This window comes from Myotis daubentonii, chromosome 2 (assembly GCF_963259705.1).
Source record: "Myotis daubentonii chromosome 2, mMyoDau2.1, whole genome shotgun sequence".
In the NCBI taxonomy this organism is placed as follows: domain Eukaryota; kingdom Metazoa; phylum Chordata; class Mammalia; order Chiroptera; family Vespertilionidae; genus Myotis; species Myotis daubentonii.
In genome coordinates this window covers 107811599-107832491 of record NC_081841.1, presented here as the reverse complement: position 1 = coordinate 107832491, position 20893 = coordinate 107811599, and the positions used below count along the sequence as shown (strand labels likewise).

Below are 20893 nucleotides of genomic sequence, written 5' to 3'. Positions count from 1 at the left end.
CGCCTCAGTTGGAGGCGTTAGGCCTGGGCAGTGGCGGAGCCAATGATGGCGATAGTGGGGAGCAGGGGAGGAATCGGCGATGGCGGGGAGCAGGGAGGAAGCCAATGATGATGGGGAGCAGGGGCAGAGCCAGTGATCATGGGAAGCAGGGACAGATCTGATGATTGCAGGAGCTGGGGGTCCCCTGCCCAGGCCTAATGCCTCTGCCACAGGTGTCAGGCCTGGGCAGGGGCAGAGCGGACGACTGCGGGAGCTGGGGGTCCTCTGCCCAGGCCTAATGACTGGGCCAAAGGCGTTAGGCCTGGGCAGGGGACAAGCTGGCAATTGGTGTGAACTACAGAGGAAATACCTTTTCTGACTGCTCATTGGCTAAGCTCCCTGTATGCCACTGGTAATATTCTAAGTAACTTGGTTAATAAGAACCCAATAAGTGTGTGTGGGGGGGGGGGAGTGGGGGTTTAATGGAGGGGATGAGGACACATTTGTAATACCTTAACTAATAAAGAATTTAAAAAAAAAAAAAAAAGAACCCAATAAGGTGATCTAGGGTTTTTTACCACACTCCTGGAGTAAAAAAGGAAGGTCCGCTGCTGGAGGGTTAAGAAATGTCATATCCTGCCCTACCCGGTTTTGCTCAGTGGATAATGCCTCGGCCTGCCCATGGCAGGGTCTGGGTTCAATTCTGACTAAGGGCATGTACCTAGGTTGCAGGCTCCTCCCTGGCCCAGGCCCAGGTCAGGGCTCATGCAGGAGGCAACCAAAGTGTTCCTCTCATTTTGATGTTTCTCTCTGTCTTTCCCTTTCTCTTCCACATTCTCTAAAAATCAATGGAAATATATCCTCACGTGAGGATAAAAAAGAAAGAAATGTCATATCCTATGAAAGACACATCTTGAAAATGCCTAAAGAAAACTGTCATTTTTTCATGGTGAAGGGACTGGAGTCCTTGTTGATGAAAACACCTTGGTGGCTGCGGTGACTGTCAGTGGCTGCAACAGCGGGGTGATGGGGCTTCCCCTGATCAGCCCAGTCACCTCCCACAAAGGGAGGCCAGACTGTGGCTTAGGCCCGCTCCCCATGGGGAGCAGGGAGCGGGCCTAAGCCGTCAGTAGGACATCCCTAAGGGCTTCCAGTATATGATAGGGGACAGGCTGGGCTGAGGGACCCCCCTCCAGTGCACAAATTTTTGTGCACTGGGCCTCTAGTTTTTTTATAAAAACTCTCAGCAAAGTGGGAATAGAGGGATTATACCTCAACATAATAAAGGCCATATATGACAAACCTACAGCGAACATCATACTGAATGGGCAAAAACTAAAACCATTTCCCCTAAGAACAGGGACAAGACAGAAATGTCTGTTTTCACCACTATTATTCAATAGTGCTGGAAGTCCCAGGCGCAGCGATCAAACAAGAATAAAAGGCATACAAATTGGAAAGGAGGAAGTAAAACTCTCATTATTTGCAGATGACATGATATTGTACACAGAAAACCCTAAAGGCCCCACCAAAAAAATACAGGATTTAATAAAGGAATGCAGCCATGGAGCAGGATACAAAATCAATATCCACAGAGAAGGGTAAGTACCACATGATCTCACTCATTTGAGAAATATATGAACAACGTAAACTGATGAAGAAAAATAGATCCAGAGACATAGAAACATGGAACAGATGGTCAAACGTCAGAGGGAAGGCAGGGGTGTGTGTGTTGCGGGGGGGCGGGGGGGGTGGGTTAGGGTTAAGAGATCAACCAAAGGACTTGTATGCAGCATATAAGCATAACCACTGGACACAGAGAGTGAGGACATGTGCTGGGGGGTGGGAGCAGCTGTGGAGAGATCAATGGGGGAAAAGGAGACATATGTAATACTTTCAACAATAAAGAATTTAAATTTTTTTTTAAATCCCAGCTCATGGAAGGATGCAAAAAAAAAAAAAAAGCAAAGCATCAACACCCAGAAATTGATGGCATTTTTTACACAATAATGAATTCTCAGAAAGAGAAACTAAATAAACAATCCCATTTACCATTGAAACAAAAAAATTAAGATACTTAGGAAAAAACTTAACCAGAGGTAAAAGATTTGTACTCGGAAAGCTACAATACATTGAAAAAAGAGACAGAGGAAGATATAAATAAGTGGAAGAATCTACCATGTTCATGGATTGGTACAATTAATATCATTAAAATGTCCATACCACCCAAAGCAATCTACAGATTCAATGCAATCCTTATTAAAATAACAACAGCATAGTTCACAGATCTAGAACAAACACTCCAAAAATGCATATGAAACCAAAAAAGACCCCGAATAGCTAAAGCAATCATGAAAAAGCAGAACAAAGTTGTAGAGATCACAATACCTGATATAAAGTTATACTACAAAGCTACTGCACTCAAAACAGCCTGGTACTGGCACAAGAACAAGATCAATGGAACAGAACAGAGACCCCAGAAATCGACCCAAGTCATTATGCTCAATTATATATTTGACAAAGGAGGCAAGAACATACAGTTGAGGCAAGACAGTCTCTTCAATAAGTGGTGTTGGTAAAATTGAAAAGATACATGCAAACAAATGAAACTAGACCACACAAGAATGAACTCAAAATGTATATGACTTCAATTTAAATGTAAGGCATGAAACCATAAAAATCCTAGAAGAAACCATAGACAGCAAAATCTCACACATCTCTCATAGCAATATGTTTATGGATACATCTCCTAGGGCAGTGGTCGGCAAATTCATTAGTCAACAGAACCAAATATCAACAGTACAATGATTGAAATTTCTTTTGAGAGCCAAATTTTTTCAACTTAAACTATATAGGTAGGTAAATTGTTATTAACTTAATTAGGGTACCTCTTAAGGCTTAGGAAGAACCACGCTCAAGGGGCCAAAGAGCCGCATGTGGCTCATGAGCCGCAGTTTGCTGACCAAGGTCCTAGGGCAAAGGAAACCAAGGAGAAAATTACAAAATGGGACTACATCAAAATAAAAAGCTTCTGCACAGAAAAAGAAACCATCAACAAAACAAAAAGGGAGCCCACTGTATGGGAGAGCATTTTTGGCAATGATACATCTGATAAAGGAACTCATACAATTTAACAAAAGGAAGGCAAACAACCCAATTAAAAAATGGACAACGAATCTAAACAGACACTTCTCCAAAGCTGACATACAGATGGCCAAGAGACATATGAAAAAATGCTCAAAGTCACTGATCATCAGAGATATACAAATTAAAATGAAAATGAGGTATTACCTCATACCTGTCAGAATGGCTATCATCAACAAATCAGCAAATGACAAGTGCTGAGGAGGATATAGAGAAAAGGGAACCCTAGTACACTACTGGTGGTAATGCAGACTGGTATAGCCATGATAGAAAACAGTATGGAGTTTCCTCAAAAAATTAAAAATGGAACTTCCATTTGATGCGGTGATCCCACTTCTAGGAATATATCCTAAGAGACCCTAAACACCAATCAGAAAGAATATATGCACCCCTATGTTCATAGCAGCACAATTTACAATAGCTAATATCTGGAAACAGCCCAGTTGTCAACAGTAGATGAGTGGATAAAAAAGATGTAGTACATTTATACCATGGAATACTATACAGCAGTAAAAAGAAGGCTCTCTTGCCCTTTGAGTTAACATGGCTGGACGTGGAGAGTATTATACTAAGCAAAATAAGCCAGTCAGAGATAGACAAGTATCACATGATCTCACTCATATGTGGAATCTAATGAACAGAATAAACTGATAAACAAAATAAATCCAGAGACATAGAAGCATAGAACAGACTGTGGAATCTCAAAGGGAAGGCAGGGGTGGATGGGTCGGTGGGAAGAGATCAACCGAAGAACTTGTGTGCATCTATCCTATATATAAAAGGCTAATATGCAAATAGACCAAACAGAACAATAGAACAACCAGTCGTTATGATGTGAGCTGACCACCAGGGGGCACGCGCAGAACATGGCGGGCATCGGCAGCAGGCGGCAGAGCATGGAACATGTCAGGTGTTGGTCACAGCAGGATGGTGGAGCAGGTGAGAGGGGGCGCCAGACCATGGCGGGGTGCTGGTCACTGTCATCAGGGCAAGCCTCTGGTGGTTACTGAAAATTCTCTGCTCCCACACGCCGCAGTCCCGCCCAGTGCTCGCACATGCTGCTGGCGCTGGCCCCAATCGCACCTGCTGCCGGCACTGGAGCCACTGCTCACACCCACTGCCAGCCCCAATCACTCAGCGCCATCAGCGGGTATGAGCAGTGGCTGCCAGCCCCGATTGCCCCTCAGGGCTTCTCCACCTCCCCCTGTTCCTAAGGGGTGATCGGGGCGAGCAGCCCCCTCTCACACCTGCTGCCAGCGCCAGCCCCACTCATACCTGCAGCTGGTGCCAGAGCCACCACTCACACCCACTGCTGCCCAGCGCGGGTCCCAATCGCCCGAGGGCTTCTCCACCTCCCCCTGCTCCTGAGGGGCAATTGGGGCAGTAGCCGCCACTCGCACCTGCTGATGGCACTGGCCCAGCTTGCACCCGCTGCTGGCACTGGCCCCAATCACTCCGCGCCATCAGAAGGTACAAGCGGGGCTGGCGCGGTCAGCACGTGGGAGTGGCAATGGCAGGAGTGGGGCTTCTGGCAGACAGGGGACTGGGGGCCACGGCAGAACGGGCTGGCCAAAACCCACCCCTGTGCCCACTGCAGCCTGGCAGACCACAGTTTCTTTCAAGGTGCATGGTAATGAGCCATACATCCGCTACCCTTCCCATTGGCTAATCAGGGCGATATGCAAATTAACTGCCAACTAAGATGGCGGTTAACCACCAACAAAGATGGCGGTTAATTTGCATATGTAGGCACAATGCTGGGAGGCGAAAGGGAAAGGACGGAAGAAGCCCCCTGCCACTGACGGTGATCAGAAACCCAGGGGGGAGCTAAGCGCCGGGGGCAGGGAACCCGGTGCCTTTGCCGTCAGGCCAGTGATAGCGGGAAGCAGGGGTGGAGCCAGCAATCGGAGCTGGGCAGGGGCGGAGCCGGCAATCCAGGGAGCTGGGGGTCCCCTGCCCAGGCCTAAGGCCTTGGCCAGAGGCTTAGGCCTGGGCAGGGGCGGAGCCTGCAACCACAGGGAGCTGGGGGTCCCCCTGGGCTGGGGCAGAACCAGCCATCCCGGGGAGCAGGGGCAGAGTCAGCAATCGTGAGCGGCTGGGGGTCCCCTTCCCAGGCCTAATGCCTTGGCCAGAGACATTAGGCCTGGGCAAGGGCAGAGCCTGCAATCTCTAGGAGCTGGGGGTCCCCTGCCCAGGCCTAACCCTTGGTCAGAGGCATTAGGTCTAGGCAGGGGTAGAGCGGGAGATTGCGGGGAGCTGGGGGTCTCCTGCCCAGGACTAATGCCTCCACCAGAGGCCTTAGGTCTTGGCAGGGGCGGTGCCAGAGATCCTGGGTAGCAGGGGCGGAGCCGGGGATGGTGGGAGCTGGGGGTCCCCTGCCCAGGCCTGACACCTCTGCCGGAGGCCTCAGGCCTGGGCAAGGGGCCAATCCTGCGATTGGAGGGTGATGGGAGTCAATGCCTTTGGCCGAGGCGTCAGGCCTGGGCGGGGGGTGAAGCCGTCAATCGGAGGGGTGTGCAGGTCCCCTGCTCAGGCTTGATACCTGGGCCAGAGGCATCAGGCCTGGATGGGGGGGGGTGGTGGAGCCAGCTCTGGGAGGGAGATGGGGGTCCCCTGCCCACGCCTTACACCTCTGGTGGAGGCATCAGGCCTGGGCAAGGGGCCAATCTGGCAATCAGAGGGTGATGGGGGTCGACGCCTCTGGCGAAGGTGTCAGGCCTGGGCAAGGGTAGAGCCTGTGATCGGGGGAGACGGGGTTCCCCTTCCCAGGCCTGAAGCCTGGGCCAGAGGCGTCAAGCCTGGGGTGGGGGTGGGTGGGGTGCCAAGCCGCAGACTGGTGTGAACTACAGAGGAAGCACCTTTTCTGACCGCTCATTGGTTAAGCTCCCTGTATGCCACTGGTAATATTCTTAGTAACTTGGGTTATAAGAATCCAAAACGGTGATCTAGGGTTTTTTCACCACACTCCTGGTGAAAAAAACGAAGTTCCGCTGCTGGAGGGCTAAGAAATGTCATATCCTGCCCTAGCCACTTTGGCTCAGTGGATAATGCCTTGGCCTGCCGATGGCAGGGTCTGGGTTCAATTCTGACCAAGGGCATGTACCTAGGTTGCAGGCTCCTCCCTGGCCAGGGCCCAAGTCAGGGTTCATGCAGGTGGCAACCAATCAAAGTGTTCCTCTCATTTTGATGTTTCTCTCTGTCTTTCCCTTTCTCTTCCACATTCTCTAAAAATCAATGGAAACATATCCTCAGGTGAGGATAAGAAAATAATAAAGAAATTATTATTATATGAAAGACACATCTTGAAAATGCCTAAAAAAAGTTGTCATTTTTTCATGGTGACGGAACTGGAGTCTGTGTTGATGAAAAAACCTTGCTGGCTGCAGTGACTGGCAGTAGCTGCAGCAGCAGGGTTATGGGGCTGGTTCCTTCCCCTGATCAGCACAGTCACCTCCCACAAAGGGAGACCAGACAGCAATTTAGGCCCGCTCCCCAAGGGGAGCAGGGAGCAGGCCTAAGCTGTCAATAGGACATCCCCTGAGGGCTCCCAGTATGTGAGAGGAGGCAGGTTGGGCTGAGGGACACTCCCCCCCGCCCAGTGCACGACTTTCGTGCACCAGGCCCCTAGTACATATATAAAAGCCTAAGCAACCGAACAACCAGTCGATCAGTTGCTATGATGCGCATTGACCACCAGGGGGCAGACGCTCAACACAGGAGCTGCCCCTTGGTGGTCAGTGCACTCCCACAGCAGGAGTGCCGCTCAGCTGACCGACCCATCCCGGTGGCCCACCAGCCCAGAGGCAGCTACTCACTCCCTCAGTAGTCCTACAAGTTCAATCTCCCTCAGTAGTCCTGCCGGTACCGACGGACCAGCACCTCGCGCATGATCCCAACAGCACTGCCAGCCTCCTGGAAGTTGGCCTCAGGCACCATGCCACTTCCCTTCCCTAGACGCTCTGCATGGAAGAAACGATATAAAAGCTGCCGCCAAGTGGCTCCCGACAACTGGTGCAAACATCAGCAGGACAGATCTGTATCCTGGGCCGGCAAGGGCATACCACCGCCCACCTGGAGGGCCGATCGCGTCCCGGCCTCCCCAACCCTCCTCAGAATGAGTGCTAGACACAGGGCTCACAGCTGGCAAGAGCTGCGGTGGTGGCACGAGCCTTTCCCAATCAAGACTGACTGAGCGCGAGCTCGGCAGCAGGCGCAGTGGGGCCAGGATGAGTGGGAGCAGCCGGCAGGAGCAGCAGGCGGCATTGGACTGCTGGTTTTGGCCCACTCCCTGCAAGCCACGCCAAGGGACCCCACCTGTGCACAAATTCGTGCACCAGGCCTCTAGTATATACATAACCATGAACACAGACAATAGGGTGGTGAAGGCCTGGGGTGGAGGACAGGAGTGGGCTAGAAGGTATCAATGAGGGGAAAAGAGGGACATATGTAATACCTTCAATAATAAAGATTTAATATAAAAAGTATACTAAAAAAGTGAACCTTAAAAAAATAAATAAGAGTTCCAAGACCCGACATTAGCACTAGCCTGCCTTGCTTCACAGCTTGGCCTCTCCTGGGCACTTCTAAGCCCAATACAAGTAGCAATCATCTGCAGATCACTCTATGGCTCCTTCCTGGTAACCCGAGGCAGTGGCTGACTTTGTAACTCTTGGGAGGCCCCAGAGCCAGTGCACCCAGTGGACAGCTTCAGACCTTACCATATTACAACTCTACACATCCACAAGCGAAACACTCAAGGGGCAGACTCAGTGAGCACCAAATCCTCACTTGAAGCAAGTCCTGCTCCATAGGGGGGTTGCTTGCACAGCAGCTCTCCAACTGTATTTGCAGCTGGTCCTCACAGCCAATTGGCCTAGAGGTCAATTCCTCCCAGTGACACCAACAGCAATCAAGTCTCAACTATAAGACTGTGCCCACAGCCCACACAGCTGCACACCTAGAGTGCCCAGCTCAGGTAACTGGGAGGCAGAACCACTGGGCCCTACAGGACACCTAATATACAAGGACACTCTACCAATCCAGGAGACATTGCAGCTCTACCTAATACAATGAAACAAACATAAGGAAGCAGCCAAAATGCAGAGACAAAGAAACACGTCATAAATGAAAGAATAGAAGAAATCTCCAGAAAGAAAACTAAATAAAATGGACGCAAGCAAACTACTAGATACAGAGTTCAAAACAATGGTTATTAAGATTGCTCAAGATCTTAATGAGAGCTTCAGTGATCTTAATGTGAATTTCAAAAATCTTAGTGAGACCATCAAAGAAATGAAAAAGACCAGTCATAAAGTAAGCATACACTAACTAAAATAAAGAATAATTTATAGGCCGAAACCGGTTTGGCTCAGTGGATAGAGCGTCGGCTTGCGGACTGAAGGGTCCCAGGTTCAATTCCGGTCAGGGGCATGTGCCTGGGTTGCGGGCACATCCCCAGTGGGAGATGTGCAGGAGGCAGCTGATCGATGTTTCTCTCTCATCGATGTTTCTAACACTCTATCTCTCTCCCTTCCTCTCTGTAAAAAATCAGTAAAATATATTTTTTAAAAAATGAATAATTTATAGGAATTCAACAACAGAGTAGAGGATTCTGAGAATCAAATCAACAATATGAAATATAAAGAAGCAAAAAACACCTATGCAAAAGAGTAAAAAGAAAAAAAGAGAAAAAAAAAGAAAAAAGAATCCAAAAATATGAAGATAGTGCAGGGAGCCTCTGAGACAACTTGAAGCATACCAACATTTACATCATGGGGGTAATGAAAAGAGACGAGAGGGAGCAAGAAATTGAAAACCTATTTGAAGAAATAATAACAGATATACAGAACCTGGCTGGAGATCCTGGATAGAACCAGGCTAGAGAACCCAACCATGATGATCAACTGAACACTGCCTCCGTGTCCTTCCTTCTTCGCTGAATCCATCCACGCCTTTGGGAACCCCTGGACCTGCTGGGGCTCGACCCCAACAAATTTTCGTATGATATACCATGAGTCTCAGAAAAAAAAAAAACTGCTGGGAGAACAGGCCTACTGCTCGCCCATTTTCTCACTGTACAGCTGTGGTCACCTTCAGAGAATTAAGACATATAATATTAGTTTATGTAAATCACATTAAACAACTTTCCTTTAATATTCATGGCGACTGCTATTAATAATTAGATTTAATGTCTGAATAATATTCTTCACTTTACCCTGTACCCTTAAAGAATAATCCTATTTACAAGCTTTTTAAGAATTTGAACTTCTATTGTCGGCTTCTATAAAAGTTGACTGCTTAAAACATTGGTAAAGAAAAATTAAAAAAAAAAAAAAGAAAGAATAACAGAAATTTTCCCCAAGCCGGTGAAAGAAATAAACTTCCAAGTCCAAGAAGCACAGCGAGTCCCAAACAAGAGAAACCCGAAGAGGACCACACCAAAACACATCATCATTAAAATACCAAAGATTAAAGACAAAGAGAGAATCTTAAAAGCTGCAAGAGAAAAGCAGTTAGTTACTTACAAAGGAATGCCCATATGACTGTCAGCTGATTTCTCAACAGAAACTTTGCAAGCCATAAGGGAGTGGCAAGAAATATTTAAACTGAGGACCTACAACCAAGATTCCTCTATCCAGCAAAGCTATCATTTAGAATTGATGTCAGATAAAGAGCTTCACAGATAAGAAAAAGCTAAAGAAGTTCATCACCACCAAAACAGTATTACATTAAATGTTGAAGAGTATTCCTTAAGAAGAGGAGGAAGAACAGGAAGAAAAAGAACCAAAATATCAACAATAAAATAGTAATAAATACATATCTATCAACAATTGAATCTAAAAATCAAAATAAACGAACAAGAAATCTAATGAACAAAATAAACTGATGAATAAAACAGAACCAGAGGCATGAAACAGATTGACAAATCTCCGAAAGAAAAGGGACAGGGCCGGGGAAGGAGGTGGGGCGAGGAATAAACCAAAGATCTTATATGCATACTAGAGGCCCAGTGCACAGATTTGTACACACTGAAAGAAAATTAATTAGAAGAAATATTTTAGAGGCTGGGGAGGGAACGCAGGAGGTTGGCTCCAGAGCCAGTCCAGCCCATCTCGCCCAGTTCCGATCAATAGGCCAGACCACAGCAGCAAGTGAACCTACCAGTTGGAGTGTCTGCCCCCTGGTGGTAAGTGCATGTCATAGCAACCAGTTGAAACGGTTGGACACTTAGCATATTAGGCTTTTATATATAGAATGGAGGCCTGGTGCACAAAAATTTGTGCACTCGAGGGAAGGGGGGTCCCTCAGCCCGGCCTGTGCCCTCTCGCAGTCTGGGACCCCTCGGGAGATAACGACCTGCTGGCTTAGGCCTGCTCCCGGGTGGCAGAGGGCAGGCCCAATCCCTAGATGCAGCCCCTGGTCGGGCTCAGAGCAGGGCCGATTGGGGAGTTGGGGTGCCGCCCCCTGTCATGCACAGAGCAGGGCAGATCGGGAGTTTGCGATGCCACCCTCAGTCATGCTCAGGGTGGGCCGATTGGGGGGTTGGGGCACCGCCCCCTGTCACAATCAAGGCAGGGTCGATGGGGAGGTTGCGGCGCCACCCCCTGCCACACACAGAGCAGGGCCGATCAGGGAGTTGGGGCGTCACACCATGTCACACACAGAGCCGCAGGGCGATCAGGGGGTTTGGGCACTGCCCTCTGTCACGCTGATCCCGGTGCCGGGAGGCCTCGCGACTCCGCCAATCCCGGTGCTGGGAGGCATATTACCCTTTTACTATATAGAATAGAGGCCTGGTGCACGGGTGGGGGCCTGCTGGTTTGCCCTGAAGGGTGTCCTGGATCAGGGTGGGGGTCCCCACTGGGGTGCCTGGCCAGCCTGGGTGAGGGGATGATGGCTGTTTGCAGCTAGTCACACACCCTTCAGGGTGGGGGTCCTGACTGGGGTGCCTGGCCAGCCTGGGTGAGGGGATGATGGCTGTTTGTAGCTGGTCACACACCCTTCAGGGTGGGGGTCCCCACTGGGGTGCCTGGCCAGTCTGGGTGAGGGGCTGAGGGCTGTGTTCAGGCTGGCGGGTGACTGAAGCTCCCAACTGCTCCTTTTTTCCTTTTTTTTTTTTTTTATTCTGGACCAGCTTTAGCTTTGAGGCTTGGCTCCAGCTCTTAGGCCTCCACTGCTGAAAGTAGGTTTCTGGCCTTTGCTTACAATGTTGCGATCCTGCTAACTGAAGCCCGGCGGACTAAAGCAGGTTTCTGGGGTTTTGTTTAGCTTCTATATTTGTTACATAGTTGCTTAGAGTTGCAGCTCAGAGGCCTGCAGCGGCAGGCAGGGACGTTGGAGTCCTCCGTCACTGAAGCAAGCAAGCCTCATGTTAGTTTCAAGCTGCCTGGCTGCCGGCCGCCATCTTAGCTGGCAGTAAATTTGCATATCACCCTGATTAGCCAATGGGAAGGGTAGCGGTCGTACGCTAATTATCATGTTTCTCTTTTATTAGATAAGACTAGAGGGCCAGTGCACAAAAATTTGTGCACTGGGGGGGAGGAGGGGGGTCCCTCAGCCCGGCCTGTGCCCTCTTGCAGTCTGGGACCCCTCGGAAGATAACGACCTGCTGGCTTAGGCCCGCTCCCGGGTGGCATAGGGCAGGCCTAATCCCTAGGTGCAGCCTCTGGTCGGGCTCAGAGCAGAGCCGATTGGGGAGTTGGGGCGCCGCCCCCTGTCATGCACAGAGCAGGGCGGATTGGGAGGTTGCGATGCCACCCTCAGTCACGCTCAGGTTAGGGCCGATTCGGGGGTTGGGGCACCGCCCCCTGTCAAACTCAAGTCAGGGTCGATGGGGAGGTTGCAGCGCCACCCCGTCACGCACAGAGCAGGACAAATAAGGGGGTTGGGGCGCTGCCCCATCACGCACAGAGCAGGGCCGATCAGGGGGTTGGGGAGCTCCCGCTGTCACGCACAGAGCAGGGTCAATCAGGGAGTTGGGGAGCTCCCCCCTGTCACACACAGAGCAGGGCCCATCAGGGGGTTGGGGAACTCCCCCCTGTCACTCACAGAGCAGGGCCCATCAGGGGGTTGAGGAGCTCCCCCCTGTCACTCACAGAGTAGGGCCAATAGGGGAGTTGGGGCACCGCCCCCTGTCACACACAGAGCAGGGCCGATCAGGGGGTTGGGGCACCGCCACTCTCACACTCAGGGCAGGGCCAATGGGGAGGTTATGGCTCTACCCCGTCACACACAGAGCAGGGCCCGTGCAGGGGGGGCGGTTGGGTCGCTGCACCCCGTCACACACAGAGCAGGGCACGTAGGGTGGGGGGGTTGGAGCGCCGCACCCTGTCACACACAGAGCTGCAGGGCAATCAGGGGGTTGGGGAGCTCCCCCCTATCAGGCACAGAGCAGGGCTGATCAGGGGGTTGGGGCGCCTTCCCGTCAGGAACGGAGCAGAGCTGATAGGGAGGTTGTGGCCCCACCCCCTGTCACACACAGAGCTGCAGGGCAATCAGGGGTTTGGGCGCTGCCCCCTGTCACGCTGATCCCGGTGCCTGGAGGTCTCGCAGCTCCGCTGATCCCTGTGCTGTGAGGCATATTACCCTTTTACTATATAGAATAGAGGCCTGGTGCATGGGTGGGGCTGGCTGGTTTGCCCTGAAGGGTGTCCTGGATCAGGGTGAGGGTCCCCACTGGGGTGCCTGGCCAGCCTAGATGAGGGGATGGCGGCTGTTTGCAGCAAGTCACACACCCTTCAGGTTGGGGGTCCACACTGGGGTGCCCGGCCAGCCTGGATGAGGGGATGATGGCTGTTTGCAGCTGGTCACACACCCTTCAGGGTGGGTGTACCCACTGGGGTGCCTGGCCAGTCTGGGTGAGGGGCTGAGGGCTGTTTTCAGGCTCACAGGTGACTGAAACTCTGAACTGCTCCTTTTTTTCTTTTTATTCTGGGCCAGCTTTAGCTCTGGCTCCGGCTCTGAGGCCTCTCTCTGCTGCTGAAAACAGGTATCTAGTTTGTTTGGGTTCTATAATCGAAACAATGTATAACTCCACCTCTGTGATCCCAGCGGGCTGAAAGCTGGTTTCTGCAGTTGTGTTTAGCTTCTATATTTATTACAATGTTTCTTAAACTGCAAGCTCAGAGGCCGGCAAGGCAGGCGGGAACGTTGGAGTCCTCCGTCACTGAAGCAAGCAAGCCTCATGTTAGTTTCAAGCTGCCTGGCTGCCGGCCGCCATCTTGGCTGGCAGTTAATTTGCATATCTCGCTGATTAGCCAATGGGAAGGGTAGCGGTCTTACGCCAATTACCATGTTTCTCTTTTATTAGATAGGACTAGAAGCCTGGTGCACAAAATTCATGCAGTTGGGGGGGGGCGGGTCTCTCAGCCTGGCCTGTGCCCTCTCACAGTCCAGAACCCCTTGGGTACGTCCAGAGGGATTGGGCCTAAGCTGGCAGTCAGACATCCCTCTCACAGTCCGGGGCTCTTGCAGTCCAGGACCCTTTACTCCTTACTGCCCGCCTGCAGTAGAGGCGGGAGAGGCTCCAGCCACCGCCACTGTGCTCGCCAGCCATGAGGCTGGCTTCTGGCAAAGCGGCACTCCCCCGGTGGAAGTGCACTAACCACCAGGGGGCAGCTCCTATGTTAAGCGTCTGCCCCTCTGGTGGTCAGTGTGTGTCATAGCAACTGGTTGTTCCACTGTTTGGTCGATTTGCATATTAGCCTTTTATTATATAGGATATGCATTACCTATGGACACAGAAAACAAGGTGGTGAAGACCTGGGGCAGGGCGGGAACCTGGTGGAGGGGGGCAATGGGAGGAATAAAGGGGGATAGCTGTAATACTCTCAACAATAAAGTTTTTTTTTTAAAGTGTTTCAAGGAATAAAGGGCTATGTTAATGCTGCTAATTGATGAAAGGCGAGAACTAAGAACTGACCTTAAAATTTAGCAAAGCAAAGGTCATAACTTGAAAGCAGCTGAGGAGAGGTGGCAAAAGTTTGAATGGAGTGGATACATGAAAGAGTAAGAAACTGGAGACAGTGAGTATAGTTCTTTCCAGGAGTTTCGTTATAAAGAGAAGAAAATAAATAGCATAGCAGCTAAACAGGGAAGCAAGGAGACGAGAGAGATTTTTTAAGACAGATGAAATAGCCCTGGCGTGTGTAGCTCAGTTGGCTGGAGCATCATTCAGTACAGCAAAATGCGGCGGGTTTGATTCCTGGTCAGGACACATACCTAGGTTGCGGGTTGGATCCCCAGTAGGGGCATGTACTGGAGGCAGCCAATTGATGTTTCTCTCTCACATCAATGTTTCTCTCTTTCTCTCTCTGTCTCTCTGTTCTCTCTCTCTCTCTCTCAAAAATCAATAAAAATATATCCCCGGGTGAGGATTTAAAAAAAGAAGAAGAAATAAAAACATGTTTGTAGGCTGATGAGGATGGAGAGAGGGGAGACCTCCCATAGCCATGTCTTTGAGAGGAGAGCTGAGCGATCTAGTACCAAAGTGGAATGACATTTCACACTATTTTTCAGACCTCATTCTAGACTTTATCAATGTAATACAACAAAAAGTATATAAACCAAAGGCAAACAAACATGTATTTAGCTTCATACCTAGTGTCTGAAAAACATATACAAAAGATATAAACAGGTGCCGAAACCGGTTTGGCTCAGTGGATAGAGCGTCAGCTTGCGGACTGAAAGGTCCCAGGTTCGATTCCGGTTAAGGGCATGTACCTGGGTTGCGGGCACATCCCCAGTAGGAGATGTGCAGGAGGCAGCTGATCGATGTCTCTCTCATCGATGTTTCTAGCTCTCTATCTCTCTCCCTTCCTCTCTGTAAAAAATCAATAAAATATATTTTTTTAAAAAAAGATATAAACAGGAAAATAAAGAGACCCAAATATTAAAATGTGCTCATCCTCATTCAACTGACTAGAAATTGAAACAGTTACAACATACTATTTTTCACATACTCTGTTGGCAAAGACTAAAACCTGATAACACCCAGTATAGAAAAGAGAAGCTCTTTCATAAAGTATTACCTAGGAAGGTAAACTGGTACAACCTTTTGAAGGGTAATTTGACAATATCTATCCAAACTGTAAATGCACAGAAACTTTGACTCAGTCCCTATTTGGACGCCAAAAAAAAAAAAAAGAAACTTTGACTCAGCAATTTCACATCTAGGCATTTTGTGCTATATTAGCACAAGCTCACATTTGTAATAAAGTAAAATTAACTTAAATGTCCATTAACAGGGACCCAGCTAATTATGGTATTCAGATTAAGTAGTCATTAAGGAGAATAAGTAAGTTCGTTAAGTGCTGACATAGAAGTACTGAATATAACCAACAGAATATATATTGACAAAAGCAAAATGGAGAGCAGTGCATGAGAGAGAGAAAATACAATTACATAGTCCTGTGTAGTCCAATATGGTAGCCATGTGTCACATAAAGCTACTGAGCACTTGAACTGTGGCTAATGTAGCTGAAGAACTAAAAAACAGAGGGTGTCAAAAATATGGATATAATGGATTTTTTTAATGAGACTGCAGGTTCCCTTGTCGCTTCATTGCACTGTATGACTCACAATGAAAATACCTGTGCTCCCAAATGTGATGAAGAGTATTTGTGTCAGTCTGTGAACATGAAACAAATGATCCAGGAGACTTGCACAGCCATGTAGTAAATGAACATGCATGTAAATTAATATACTTAAGTGCGAGTTAACAATGGACAACATGGACAGTATAGCTTCTTGAGCAAAATTACCTTTGACAGATGTAAAAACTTCTTTGTACGTCAAGTATGTGGTTTTCCTAGAACAGGCAATGTTCAATGTTAATATGCTATTGAACATATTAAAATTTTCCTCATGTTTGTGATGAGTATGGGAAAATCGTTTCAATTATCCTAGAATATTACAAACATTTAAATTCACATTTATCTGAAGGGGTTTATTTATGTCAATACTGTGAATATTCAGCAGGCAAACTGAAGATCTTAAAATTCATCCGGACTGCAAACATTCATCTGACTTACTTCATAAGTGTAATGACTACTTGATGACGTTTGGAAATGGAGAAATTACTAAGTCCATGAGACAACTATATCATTCTGTTTAACATGACATTAATGTAAAGACATAAATGACTTTTTTGGAGATGTCAAAAAAAGAAAATGGATTCCATTAAATCCATATTTTTGACACCCTCCGTTTTCTGAAGCAGGGGAAAAGTGGACAGGCTCAATTAATTCAAAACCACGCTCAGACCGTGAGAAGGTACCGGCTGGTCGAGGAGGTGACGGTGTATTAGGCCTCCAAAATGCACCTCCTCGAAAGCCACGATTCCACAGCAGAGTTCCCCGGAGTGATGGAGACCGGCCCTTGCGGAGGACAGAAAGCAACGTCACGGCACCCTCGCTCCGCCAGCAGACCGAGTCTCTCTGCGCCTAACAGCAGCTTAGAGCGTGGCCAAGACCTCCGCAGTGAGAAACCGAGGCTCCCACGAAACGCCGTTAACCTGGAACAGACGTTGGCCACGCCCCGCGGCCCCCGGCCCATGCGGATCCTCCCGCGCGCGGCGGACCCTCTCAGGTGCGGAGCGTCGAAACCCCCAGCTCCCGCTCTCCCTAAGCCCACGTACTACCTCTCCGAAGTCCCCGGGCCTCTCAGTCCGCTCAAGCCGAAGCCGGAGTCGCCGCAGCATTTACGAAAGAGCCGCCACAATCACCGCCTCCGAGGGAACCCCGCCCCTGAACCAAGGGCTCCTGGGAAATGTAGTGCCCACCGGACCCTCTACGCCTGTCCTCGGCACCACCAGGCTCACGCAAACTACTATTCCCAGCGACGTCACAGCGGGGGATGTTACCTAGGGGATTCGGGCGGGCATCTTCCTCCCCGGGCAGCAGGGAGGGCGGGGCGTATGGAAAACTGTTTCTTGAGTAAACTCCGCCATAGACCGGAAGACACGCCCCTTTGAAAACTGGGAGCACGCCTAGAGAGAAGAAACCCTCCAGTGTGGAGGCCTAGCGGAGCACCCGGCAACTCTTGTAGTCGGAGTGTGGGAAGAGGGGCCTTTTGCTTACCATTGGCCTGTTTGAGAGGTTTGACTTTTCTGTTTTCTGCTTTGGTTGAGTGTGACTCAGTAAAGGGGAAAAATTGGCCACGCAATTTTGAAAAATCACTTTTTAGTTTTCAGTTATAGTTGACATATTATATTAGTTTCAGGTGGACATTCCAGTAATTAAACATTATATAACTGATTAAATGATCATCCTGATCTCATTGTAATCTGACACTATACATAGTTATTAGAATACTAGAGGCCTGGAGCACAAAAATGTGTGCACTCAGGGGGGTCCCTCAGGCCGGCCAGTGTCCTCTCCAAGTCTGGGACCCCTCGGAGGATGTCCACCTGCTGGCTTAGGCCCGCTCCCTGGGGGATCAGGACCAAGCTGGCAGTCAGACATCCCTCTGGCAGCCCAGGAGCCCTCAAAGGATGTCCACTTACCAGCAGGGAGCAGGCCTAAGCTACAGTCGGACATCTTTAGTGCTGCTGAGGAGGCGGGAGAGGCTCCCACAACCACTGCTGTGCTGGCAGCCATCAGCCTGGCTTGTGGCTGACAAGAGCTCCCCCTGTGGGAGTGCACTGACCACCAGGGGACAGCTCCTGCATTGAGCGTCTCTGCCCCCTGGTGGCCAGTGTCTGTCATAGTGACCAGTCATTCCCAGTCGTTCTGCTGTTAGGGTCAATTTGCATATTACCCTTTTATTATATAGGATAGAGGCCTGGTACACGAGTGGGGGCCGGCTGGTTTGCCCTGAAGGGTGTCCCAAATCAGGTTGGGGGTCTGCTGGGGTGCCTGGCCAGCCTGGGTGAGGGGCTGATGGGTGTTTGCAGGCTGGTCACACCCCCTTCAGGATGGGGGCCCCCACTGGGGTGCCTGGCCAGCCTGGGTGAGGGGCTGATGGCTGTTTTCAGGCTGGCCACACCCCCTTTAGGGTGGGAGGGTTCCCACTGGGGTGCCTGGCCAGTCTGGGTGAGGGGCTGAGGGCCGTTTTCAGGCTGGCAAAGCCCCCCAGCGATGGAAGCTCCCAGCCTCTCCTTTTTTTCTTTTTTCTTTTTATTCTGGGATTTATTTACCTTTTATAATTGAAACTTTGTAGCCTTGAGTGGAGCTCAGAGCTGGGCAAGGCGGGCGGGAAGCTTGGCTTCCTCCATTGCCAGGGGCAACTCAAGCCTCCTGCTGGCTCCAGCTCTGTGGCCACGGCCGGTTGAAAGCAGGTATCTGGGGTTTATCTATCTTCTATAATTGAAACTTCGTTGCCTTGAGTGGAGCACAGAGCTGGCCACGGCAGGCGGGAAGCTTGGCTTCCTCCATCACTGGAACAACCAAGCCTCCTGCTTGCTCCAGCTTCGTGGCTGCCGGCCGCCATCTTGATTGGATAAATTTGCATATAGTCGCTCTGATTGGCTGGTGGGCATGGCTTAAGGCATAGCGAAGGTATGGTCAATTTGCATGTTTGTCTTTTATTAGTGTAGACTAGAGGCCCGATGCACAAAAATTTGTGCACTCGGGGGGGAGGGGCAGTCCCTCAGCCTGGCCTGTGCCCTCTCGCAGTCTGGGACCCCTCGGGAGATAACAACCTGCTGGCTTAGGCCTGCTCCCGGGTGGCAGAGGGCAGGCCCAATCCCTAGGTTCAGCCCCTGGTTGGGCTCAGAGCAGGGCCGATTGGGGAGTTGGGGCACAGCCCCCTGTCATGCACAGAGCAGGGTGGATTGGGAGGTTGCAATGCCACCCTCAGTCACACTCAGGGTAGGGCCGATTTGGGGGTTGGGGCACCGCCCGCTGTCACACTCAAGGCAGGGTCATTGGGGAGGTTGTGGCGCCACCCCATGTCACGCACAGAGCAGGGCCAATCAGGGGGTTGGGGCGCTGCCCCCTGTCATGCACAGAGCAGGGCCAATCAGGGGGTTGGGGAGCTCCCCCCTGTCACACACAGAGCAGGGCCCATCAGGGGGTTGGAGAGCTCCACCCTGTCACTCACAGAGTAGGGCCAATAGGGGAGTTGGCACACCGCCCCCTGTCACACACAGAGCAGGGCAGATCAGGGGGTTGGGGCACCACCCTCTATCACCCACAGAGCAGGGCCGATCAGGGGGTTGGGGCGCCGCCACTCTCACACTCAGGGCAGGGCCGATGGGGAGGTTATGGCTATACCCCATCACACACAGAGCAGGGCCAGTGGGGGGGAGGGGGGCGCCGCCCTCTCTCACCCACAGAGCAGGGCCGATCAGGGGGTTGGGGTGCCTTCCCCTGTCACGAACAGAGCAGGGCGGATAGGGAGGTTGTGACCCCGCCCCCTGTCACACACAGAGCCTCAGGGCAATCAGGGGGTTTGGGCGCTTCCCCCTTGTCACACTGATCCCGGTGCCGGGAGGCCTCTCAGCTCCGCTGATCCCAGTGCTGGGAGGCATATTACCCTTTTACTATATAGAATAGAGGCCTGGTGCACGGGTGGGGGCCGGCTGGTTTGCCCTGAAGGGTGTCCTGGATCAGGGTGGGGGTCCCCACTTGCGTGCCTGCCCAGCCTGGATGAGGGGATGATGGCTGTTTTCTGCTGGTCACACACCCTTCAGGTTGGGGGTCCCCACTGGGATGCCTGGCCAGTCTGGGTGAGAGGCTGAGGGCTGTTTTCAGGCTGGAACTGAAGCTCCCAACTGCTCCTTTTTTTCTTTTTCTTTTTTTTTTATTCTGGGCCAGCTTTAGCTCTGAGGCTCCAGCTCTTAGGCCTCCGCTCCTGAAAGCAGGTATCTGGTTTGTTTCGGTTCTCGAAACTCTGTATGAACTCCAGCTCTGAGATCCCAGCCAGCTGAAAGCTGGTTTCTGGGCGTCTATATTTGTTACAATGTTTGAAACTGCAGGCTCAGAGGCCTGCAGCGGCCGGCAGGGAACGTTGGAGTCCTCCGTCACTGAAGGAAGCAAGCCTCATGTTAGTTTCAAGCTGCCCGGCCTGTGCCCTCTCACAGTCTGGGACCCCTCAGGAGATAACGACCTGCTGGCTTAGGCCTGCTCCCGGGAGGCAGAGGGCAGGCCCAATCCCTAGGTGCAGCCCCTGGTCAGGCTCAGAGCAGGGCTGATTGGGGAGTTGGGGCGTCGCCCCCTGTCATGCACAGTGCAGGGCAGATTGGGAGGTTGCGATGCCACCCTCAGTCATGCTCAGGGTAGGGCCGATTGGGGGGTTTGGGTGCTGCCCCCTGTCACGCTGATCCTGGTGCCGGGGAGGCCTCTCGGCTCTGCTGATCCCGGTGCTGGAAGGCATATTACCCTTTTACTATATAGGATAGAGGCCTGGTGCATGGGTGGGGCTGGCTGCTTTGCCCTGAAGGGTGTCCTGGATCAGGGTGGGGGTCCCCACTGGGGTGCCTGGCTAGCCTGGGTGAGGGGATGATGGCTGTTTGCAGCTGGTAACACACCCTTCAGGGTGGGGGTCCCCACTGGGATGCCTGGCCAGTCTGGGTGAGGGGCTGAGGGCTGTTTTCAGGCCGACTGAAGCTCCCAACTGCTCCTTTTTTTCTTTTTATTTTTTATTCTGGGCCAGCTTTAGCTCTGGCTCTAGCTCTGAGGCTTCTGCTGCTGAAAGAAGGTATCTGGTTTGTTTAGGTTCTATAATCGAAACATTGTATAACTCCAGCTCTGAGATCCTGGGCTCACTGAAAGCAGGTTTCTGGGGTTTTGTTTAGCTTCTATAGTTGTTACAATGTTTCTTAAACTGC

The 20893-nt window shown here is 50.8% G+C and overlaps 1 protein-coding gene across 4 annotated transcripts in view; it reads right to left on the bottom strand.

Annotated features, from left to right (window-relative positions):
- Positions 1 to 16875, bottom strand: part of CENPJ (centromere protein J) — a 110470-nt gene extending 93595 nt beyond the window's left edge. For 2 of the 4 annotated variants that reach the window (XM_059684162.1, XM_059684164.1), the window contains exon 1: positions 16763 to 16875. The gene's annotated coding sequence lies outside the window, so the exon portion shown is untranslated. Of the gene's footprint in view, positions 1 to 15884; positions 15932 to 16762 lie in introns of all 4 variants that reach the window. The other 2 variants (XM_059684163.1, XM_059684165.1) reach the window with 2 other exon arrangements.
- Between the last annotated feature and the right edge of the window lie 4018 nt (positions 16876 to 20893).